At 35.2% G+C, this 10,310-nt stretch overlaps 1 long non-coding RNA gene and 1 pseudogene across 1 annotated transcript; both read right to left on the bottom strand.

The window, feature by feature from the left end:
• Positions 1 to 327: 327 nt before the first annotated feature.
• On the bottom strand, positions 328 to 1,986 carry LOC107873679. Its single transcript, XR_007049930.1, has 4 exons — positions 1,367 to 1,986; positions 872 to 967; positions 611 to 728; positions 328 to 477 (listed from the first exon to the last, which is right to left on the bottom strand). It is a non-coding gene; the product is annotated as an uncharacterized LOC107873679 (long non-coding RNA).
• A 42-nt stretch (positions 1,987 to 2,028) lies between these two features.
• Positions 2,029 to 4,204, bottom strand: LOC124891888 (annotated as a pseudogene).
• Between the last annotated feature and the right edge of the window lie 6,106 nt (positions 4,205 to 10,310).

Below are 10,310 nucleotides of genomic sequence, written 5' to 3' on the forward strand. Positions count from 1 at the left end.
TCAAGGCTCATAATTCCAAGTACTCCATACATCTGGGTGCCAACAAGATGTATAGAGACTTGAGACAACATTACTAGTGGCAAAGTATGAAGCATGACATTGTAGATTTTGTGGCTATGTGTCAAAACTGCCAAGAAGTCAAATACGAACATTAGATCCTGGTGGTACTTTCAGCGGATGTCCATTTTGGTGTGGAAGTTGGAACGAATAACGATGGATTTCATGGTTGGTCTTCCAAAAACCTTGAGGAAATGCAGCTCCACTACTCATTCAATTACCATCAATTATTGTATTAATAGGCACAAGAGGATTTTTAATAATACTTACAGTTGCAGCATCTTGATCATTAAATACTGCAGCCCCCAACACCAAATTCTTATTGATGGTTGATTCCAGCAGACTGTATGACAATTATAACTTCTTGCAGGCAGAGATCCCACTTCTTGTTGCATTGGAATTTCTCAATGACTTCAGTACCTGAAGAGTTTTCACATGTTTGTGATGATGTATTTCTTGAATAATTTACAAAAACTTGAGCAAAATTGAAATATAGGATAACTTACATAGAGCAGAGTCGGTAACTCCATTTATGTTTCAAGGAGAGACTTACAGTTGAATTTCTGGGCATTTGGAGGCAGCAAACTCGCAGTTCGAGGCATAGCAACGGCACTCCAACTAGGAGGCGAACTGACCATGGCAGAGGAGCTGGGGGCAGCTGCTAAGGGGTTCTGCTTTTTGATGGGGACAGAGAAGGTTTGTGGGAAAGAAAGAATCTTTTATTATTTCTTATGCTTCAAATTATGAACTTTTGAATGACAATTCATTAAACATATTGACAGCATTTAATATGGATGACTATAGTATGATGTACCTATGAGTTGTTTGTTTCCTCCTCCTTTATTTCTCCTTCATTTTCTTCATTCTACCAAAGTAACTTCTCCTTCCCATCCTTTCAAGTTCTCAGGATCTGATGTATAAAACATGCATAAAATGTCATTTTCGAGATATTGATCAAGGTCAAACATCAAATGGTGTTTACAAAACATTATCCCAAAATGTTAATCGACAAACACACACACACAAAAAAAAAAATAAAGAGTAGTTCATACACATTATTGTCAGAAGTCTTCTGAAAAAAATTGTGAAAATTATCTGCACACACTGGACCATACATCACAACAAATGCTTGCCATTTTAATTTTTTTTTTTTTCCTTATTACCCAAAGCTTATTGCGATAAAAAGGGATCATATCATCGACCCATTTTTACTTGAAGTTTATAAAAAGTCCAATTGAGAATTCATCAAACACATTGTAAGCAACACAGGTAAATTCTGTTTCTAAGCAGCAAAATAATAGAGAAGAACCTGTCTTAGATAATGGGATATTATTCGGTCCAAGGATCTGAAGCTTGTCTTCTCCCATCATATCTTCAACATATTGTTTAATCTCTAGAGCAGAATCTTCAAGTTGAGGGCTCTTTACAAGTTTGATAATTTTTAATGAACCAATATCCCCAAAATTAGGTGGAATCTCTGTAAGCATTAGACATCTCAACAGTACTAATTTCTCAAGCAAGGGAAAGGATTCCTTTCCAAATTCAAATATTTGAGATTCACAAAGGTCCATTCTTCCTCCTGGATGATTATTCTCCTGAGGACCAACTCTTCAAGGTTGGCCAGTCTCGCTATTATTGATAATGAATCAGGTGTCAGAGGAAAGTCCCATAATGACAATTTTTTCAAATTGGAAGGAAAATGAAAATCCCATGACCAATTTTTTGCTAAAGAGGGCCCACCTTCATTTGTGTTTGAACTTTCAAAATCTGCTCTAAGGTAATCTAGTTCAGTTAAGTGATCCAATTTCGGGAACCAATGTTGCTCTTTTGAGTAATCCCATGATTCCTTGAGATCAAATACAAGACTTTGAAGATTGGGGAACCTTATGAAAATATCCTCTGTTTCCTTCGAATAGGAAAGCACGAGTGCCCTTAAATATCTCAAGTTCTCTAACTTTGAGTGCTCTGCTATCAGTATTGGTTCATCTGTATCAGTATTAAGGAAAGAACAAGAAGTCATGTACAACACTCGCAACTTTGCAAGATCCCAAATACTAGGTAATAGTACCAAGGTTGATCCTTTGTTTACAACCCATAGGGATTCTAGATTCCAGAGGTTTGAGAAAGATGAAGGTAGAGATTTAACTTCTGTCCCAATTCTTAAGCACCTCAAATGATTCAACATGCATATTTCATTCAGCAAAGAATCTTTCACCTTCATAAAAGAGTCGCTCAGGATCAACACTCTAAGAAGTCTCGAGTCTCTTAGGTGACATGCATCAGAAAGACGATCTTCCATCTCGTCTCCAGTTATCACCAAAGAATAGAGGTGTTTATCAGAATGCCTTTTCTTTTTTGAACTGAACAGGACGAAATTGTTAAGCTCAAACTGCTCCTTATTATACACAATGTTTACAATTTGTGGCATCAAATCTGAAGATGAAGATGCATCACTTGAACTTATCTCTCCAAACAACTTTTCCTCTCTTGCTTTTATCAAACAAAAGTCATGTACAAGATCATGTAGTTGGAAAGTTGGGTTATCATCTATCTCATTGAAAGCAATTACCAAGCTACTGGAAATTAAATTATCCAAGTAAATTTCCATCACTTCTCCCAAACTCTGTCTGTTCAACAAGCCCTTCAGTACGTCAATATATTTGCAACAGATCTCTGTTGATTCTGTGTCCTTTGGAAAACATGCAAGATAAATTAAGCATGGCTTCAGGTGATAAGGTAAATGGTCATAACTTAATTCTATAACCTTCATCACATCCACTTCACTGCTCAAAATAAAGGAATTCAAATTATTTCGAACTTCAAGCCACACAGTCTTTTTCTTTTCCCTCCCAGCAATGACTCCAGCAATCAGATCAACCACCAACGGAAGTCCCTTACAATTTTGGACTATTTCTTTTCCAACATCCAATAGTTCATCAGGGCAACTCTCTTTTCCAAATGCCCTTTTCTTTAATAACTCCCAACTTTCATCTGGTCTTAACAATCGAAGGTTAAGAGGATCAGTGGTGCCCCTTCCATGAAAAGCCACTTTCTTTTCTCGAGTCGTCAATATAATTCTACTTCCTTTCTCAACTTTAGGAAAAGGTCTGCTCAACTCATCCCATGTAGTAGTATCCCACACGTCATCTAACACAATCAGGTACCTCTTTCCAAACAGTTGTTTTCATAGCTTATCGGCAACATCAATATCCTCATTGAACTTCAAATCCGAGCCAGTAACTTGATTAAAAAGTTTCACCAGCAACTTCTTCCCGTCATATTCTTGGTCGACTGTGCACCATGCACAGAGGTCAAAATGACTACAAACTGATTCATCATTGTATACTTTGTACGCCAAAGTAGTTTTGCCCGAACCCGGCATACTAGTGAGTGAGATAACTTCTAGATCTTTCGGCCCACTGGTGAGCTTACTAATTAACCAGTTTGTCTCCTCCTCAAAACCTACAATTATTTTACCTGTAGTCAGTGACTTGTTTTCAACTGGCTTCTTGGTAGAGTTTATAACAATGAGGCTCTTGTTCTTGGGAATCTTCTCAGGTAAATTGGAGACTTCTTCTCTGATAAGTTTTACCTTTTTTCTGGTAATGGGAAGTGAGAAAATAAGATGTAAGAGACCACTATCTCGAACAATAACTGCATCGATGACATCTTTAGCCTCATATGCCACATCTAAAACATGTTCCCAGAGATCTTTATACAATCCTTGCTCAACATTCACGAAGAACGATCTTATGAATTCGAGAGCTTCTTTCACCAGTCTAATGTCATCCTTTATCAAACCAATTGAATAAGAATTGGAATCTAGCAGATCATTTAAGTGGATGAGTAGTAGATGCATGAACAGCGGTCCATCATTCATGGGAAAGCAACATTGAGATGAGCCCAGGGCTTTCAGATAAACATATTTGAGATCTTCCTTGAGGAGTTCAATATTTTTCAGCTAGTCTAGAGCTGCATGACTTGTTTCATTGGTACTTTCTTTATTCCTTGATTTTTCTTCTAAGTTATGAACAAGAGTTGATACCTCCCTGATGAGTGCTCCAACACGTTCCAAAAGATCAAATAATTTGTCGTGATGAATAAAGTCGGTAGGCATGTGAGTAAGAATAATCAACAGAAACTCCATTATGACATGAATGTTTTTGCCTCTGAAGTGCTAGCGGTAATGACATTTACCAAGTGCTCTTGCAGATGAATCAGATATTCTCTAAGAATGTCAGGAGAGATTTTCAGGAGATGCTTAATGAAACGTCCAACTCAATTGGAATAATCTTCATGAGTAGATGTGCTAGCTTGAAGAGTCGAGAGTCTCCATCTATTCGATCATGCCAAAGGAACAGTGCAACTCTCTCAGCCATGAGTTGAAACTGAGGAAAGACATATTGAACAATCTTGTGCTCAATGTAACCATTCACTATCAACCCATGGAAATCTTTCATGTTGCCAAACACAGTCTGAAGAATCTCATTCTGAGTCTCTAATGGAAATATCTGTTCAGCAAGATACTTGGATATATGATGGAGATTCTGGAGGAGGAAGTTCAACTGCTCGTCAGTCATGGTGGCACTTAATTTAGAACGATGACATGAGTTGATACATTCATCGATATTATCCATGAGGCTGGGAAGAACATGATCCATGTTGTATTTACACCCGACGTTGCTGTCAACATCATCCAAAATTGGTCGAAGCAGATTCTCAACCCTTTGTCTTGAATCACTCATTTCATCTTTAAACTTTTCCAAATCACAATGCGAAAGCTGGAAATATGTACAAATAAATGCCAGCTCAAATTTCAGCACTTCAATTTGATCGGCCATGCCAACAACATTTTTATCTTCTTCATTCTTTAACCTCTCCATGAAATCCAGAACGTTGACAACGTCCTCAGGAAGAGCAGAAAAAGACACCTGCCAAATGAATAGTTAGTAAAAACACCTTTGTTTTTTAGAGATGAATAGTTTCTTAAGGGTGTACCCAAAATGAAACAACAATTATTAAGGAACGGAGCGAGTATAACTTACCACAAAGTTGTTTTTTTCTTTTTCCTTCATTTTCCATGACTGTAGGTGTCTTTGAAGTTCTCTTCCTTTCAAATTCTGAGGGTCTGATATATTAAAAGTTTATCAGGAGAATAAAATTGCATAGCAATAGAAATCCTGGAAGAAGATAGAGAAAAATGCTATAATCATCATAGAGTTTTACGAATTAGAAGAAAATCAAGTATGCTGTGAAAATCATCGGTTTTTTAACAAATCAAAACTGGTTAGAAGTATCTTTAAGAGATAATTTCAATAAAATAAAAAGAAACATCTTTCTGTTATATTGAGTTGTAATGAAAAAATGAAATACCTGGTATAAGATAGACAAGTAAGCTATTTATTATACAAGTGATATGGATTATATTAAAACATTGTAGACATCTTTTAACATAGCAAGTTTCTACTACAACAATCAGAACCTGTTAATATAAGAACCTGTTGGTGATGTCTCGGAGTAACTGTTAAAGTTGTTGTTAGGAGGTCATGGAGCAGCATCTTCAAAAAATACATGGTAAAACTACGTACAATAAATTCTGAACTTGTGATTGTTAAATTTAACTAATTAATAACTATTATAAGATGAATTAGACTTGTGCTGAGTTATATATTTACTATTAACCTAATGATTATGGTGGGGATCGTGTCACAACCACGAATTCTGAAGCTAGGACTGACATCTAACGATCCACAAGCCGCTCGGCAAACCATTGCATTCATTCACCAAAGTCAAATTAAAGTTTGAATTCTCATTCATCCCACTACATCCCGAGACCACTCATTAGGATCCTTCATCATAGTCATACCTTTTGACATAATTCTGTGGGACAGGTTAAAGTAATTGAAGAAATAGTTGAAAGGCGAACAACAAAAAGACGAATCAAATAGCTAGATCTAGAATCCAATGTGTCTCATTGAAAGGCGGACAACCCTATTTTGGATGTATTTTACGGTGGAAAAACCCATGTAAAAAGAAATGATTATAGAACAAAGAATTACTTGGGAATAGAAGTATTCACATATTCCCGATGATGCATTCAAAATTGCCCCAGTATTGAGCTGTGAGATACTGGAAAATGCAAGATTGTGTAATTGCTGGGGAGAAAGAATGATTGTGCAATTGTGATAACTGAGCTCTACATAGAGCTTCCTACATATCTCGAGTGTTACGACAATCAGGTTAATGTAGTTCGAAATAAGAAAAATAGAATAAATTTTGAGGCGACTCTCAAAATTTGTCCCAGTGTATGATTTATGCTAGCATTGACTTCTTCTAAGGAGATGAAAAAAAAAATATTTTGCTACGGCAGATTGAACAGATGCATGACGTCTCCGATTGTCTGCGAAGACTGAGGCCGATTGGCAGAACAAATGTAATAGCCTCTCGACTGACAGGGCTATAAAAAAAATACTCAAAAATGGACGCTTAACTAGAAATAAAATACTGGTATTTACAGATATGTGCTTGAAAGAAAAAGTCAAATGTCTGTATTTTAAAATTGAGCGTCTTGAAAAAGATTTTTTTTTTATAAAAGTGCTGAAAAATGACGAAGACACGAGCGTGTCTTGACTTCAGTTTGTACCAATAATTAGTAGTGTGCATAAGAATTCCCCCATCTCTTTCCCAGCTAATCGAGATCGACTTCAGGGTAACTCCTATAGTTTCAAGTGATACCTCAGACATCCCTAACTATGGACAAGAGTTGTTCATCTTGAATCAAACAAAGATTTTGAACTATGCCTATTCTCATGTTTCAAGTGCCCTCTCTAGAAAGAAAGTCCCATTCTCACAATTATTTGAGTATTTTTTTTTTTTGAATTTAGAGATGTCCGAAGATATACACTCACACTCAGAAAAAAATTCAATGTATGCAATTATAATACCTTAGGCTTGACCTTCATGTAAGTATCCACTAATGTGAGAACACTTGAAATAGAATCTCGTAGGACTGGATATCGGCTTGTAATGTAGGCTTGGGGACGGGTAGGATAATATTTGAAATAAAAGTGACTAATTCCTCAATGAGCATTGCACTGTATTTGTGCTTTCAATATTTGTCGTCCTTTGACGAGTGTTGCCCCTTATTTTGTATTTGCTTCGACTTTTTTTGAATTTTGTGATGGAGTTTTTCCCCTTTTTCAACAAACTATATATATATATATATATATATATATATATATATATATATATATATTCTTCTTCTTTTTTATTATTTTTTTGTGGGATTTTGATCCTTTTAAAGTCATTTTTTTCAAGAAAATATATATTTGTTCATCTGGACAATATATTCTTTACATTTTTGTGTCTTTGATCTTGAATCTTCATACGCAATTTGTACATATTCTATGTGCTCAAGGAGGTAGGGCCAAAAGAGAGATAGTGCATGTAAGCACTCAAAAAGGTACAGGCTCATATGTAATTGTCCGAAAAAAAGATTTTAGGCTCAAAAGAGGGAATGCTAGAGATTTATGTTATTTGGCGGGCTTTGAAAGGCACAATCGGGTCAAAGAGGGCCTACGATCCTTTCCTAAACCAAGTGTAACTCAGAATTTCACCTCAACAAACATTTAGGCCAAGTTCTAGATCAATAATGCAATGCAATAAATGAAACTAAAGCTCACCACACAATGCACATGAAATAATGAGGTTGGCCTCGTTCTAGTCTTACATGTATGCAAGAGAATTTTTCAAGTGTTACTCAGGTGTGATAAAGGGAACCAAGAGAACTTATGGTTTACCATGACGTCGGTCCTCTCCATCATACCAAATTATTCTTTCCCACGCACACTCCTAATTGTGTTGGTACTAACCAAGTCAAAATTCTAAATTTTTATTCATTTGAAAAAAATAATGGGACCAAACCCAAATGTTGGCTGCCTACGTTTCTTGTGAAATCAAGAATCAAGTCTGCGTAGTCCAGGCAAATTGAAGGAATTATGATATTATTTCGCCGAACTTGGCAGAATTATTATGACTAAAAAAAAATATTTAACCCTTGCTTTTGAAATTGAGGATTGATACGCCATAAATTTAATGGTTTATGACGTTTGAGAGAAAAAGCTAGGCATAAATTGTACAAAAATCCGATGAGGATCTGGAGGTAGGCCAGCTAAGCATTAATGTCAATGAGATTTAGATTTTAAGGAGTTATTGATTTGCGCTCTTGAAGAATTTTGTAGAGAGCTTTTTGAGCTGTTTCAGAAAATTGTCCCAGTTTTAATACCGGAGAAATTATTCTAAAACAGTTGAGATATCGAACCCTAATGCAGGGTTGCCTACGTATCTTGTCAGGACAAGAATCAGGTCAAAATGTAGTTCAAACTACATCAGCTAGTGGCGATGTCGCTAAGGTGCATTTTTTAACTGATCGATATGCAAAATAAAGATTAGAATACACCTTCCCACTAAAGTATAATCAATTTAGAGCAAATAATTATGTACAAACACAATAATCTTCAAATATGTACAAACATTATAATAATGTGAACATAAAGTTGACTAATGATGTATGCACCTAAAAATGTGTTGTTTTAACTCTATCCTAGGTGTCTAGAGTGGGTTCGGACACAGGTTCCAAAGTGTACAACTTAAGTTTGAAAGCACGAATAGCCTCTGGCCACCTAACGTGCTGATAAACTATCATATTTCCAACATTTTATTTGGAACTGAACACTAGGGGTTGGGACATCCACGAAACCCCACAACAGTTATGCCATGAAATACAATAGTTTAAATTATGCGGAATTAAAACATATAAGAATGTAAACAGTTTAAACAATTTAATCAAAATAATAACAAATAAATAATTTATTCCACATAAACAAGGTAATCAAGACAATTAGTATGAAACAAATAACAATGGATAAAAACGTAAATATTTACCTAAATCAATGATGGTTAGAACCTTGAATCCCCAACAAATCGCCATTCAGTCATGCCCTGTTTTTTCCAAGGTTAAACAAGCACGACTTATGGACTCTAAAAAAATTAAAATTCTACAAAGTCGCCTCTTAATTTTTAAGAAAAAATAGAAAACCTATTTATTTATTAACATGCATGACTTATGTTTTAATCTACGAGCCAGTTTAGATTCTAGGTAAGATTTCAAATTATTCCGAAGGGAAGGGGTTAGGCACCCTTCAGAATCCACAAATGTGATTTCCTACCCTTGTCTTTTAATGATCATTGTATATCAACTGGAATAACAGTTGAACATCCGGTTGCTCATGTTCATACTCAAAATGGTTTAGCAAAAATTGATTAAATGCCTCCAATTAATCGCTAGACCAATGCTTATGAGAATAAAACTTTCCATTTCGATATGGGGTCATGCTATTTTGCATGCAGCAGCTCTTGTGCGGATAAGGACCACAAGTTATCATAAAGTCTCCTCATTATAATTAATTTTTGGTCAAGAATCAAATATTTCTCATCTAAGAGTTTTTGAATGTGAGGTATATGTTCCAATTGCTCCACCACAACGCACAAAAATGGGTCTTCAAAGAAGATTGGAAATATATGTTGGATACGAATCTCCTTATATTATAAAATATTTGAAAATTATGACTAGAGATTTATTTACGGCAAGATTTGTTGATTGTCATTTTGATGAAATAATATATCCAACATTAGGAGGAGAAAATAAGCAGTTGGAAAAGGAGATAGACTGGAATGCATTATCATTATCTCACTTATATCCTCGTACAAATAAATGTGAACTAGAAGTTCAAAGGATAATTCATTTGCAAAACATTGCAAATCAACGGCCAAATGCATTCACTGACCTATCAAGTTGATATCCCGATAGGACAATTGAGTAATGCAAATGAGTTTAAACCACACTTAAAACATGGTAGATCAATCGGTTCTAAAGATAAAAATCCTCAAAAAAAAAGAGCAAATGATCAAAATAATCATAATATGAAGAAAGCTACTAATAAAGAGCAGCAAGACATAATAATTGATGAAACCTCAGAAGAGGTTCAAGTACCTGAAAATAATGAAAATAAAGAGATATCAGTCAGTTATGTCTCATCGAGAAAAATATGAAATCGAAATGATATAATTATCGATAATATTTTTGCTTATAATATTGTTAATAAAATAATGCAACACTATGAGGATCTTGAACCAAAATCTATCGAAGAAATAATTGGCCAAAATGGAAAGATGCAATCAAAATTGAATTGACT

This window comes from Capsicum annuum, unplaced genomic scaffold (genome assembly GCF_002878395.1).
Source record: "Capsicum annuum cultivar UCD-10X-F1 unplaced genomic scaffold, UCD10Xv1.1 ctg4211, whole genome shotgun sequence".
In the NCBI taxonomy this organism is placed as follows: Eukaryota; Viridiplantae; Streptophyta; class Magnoliopsida; order Solanales; family Solanaceae; genus Capsicum; species Capsicum annuum.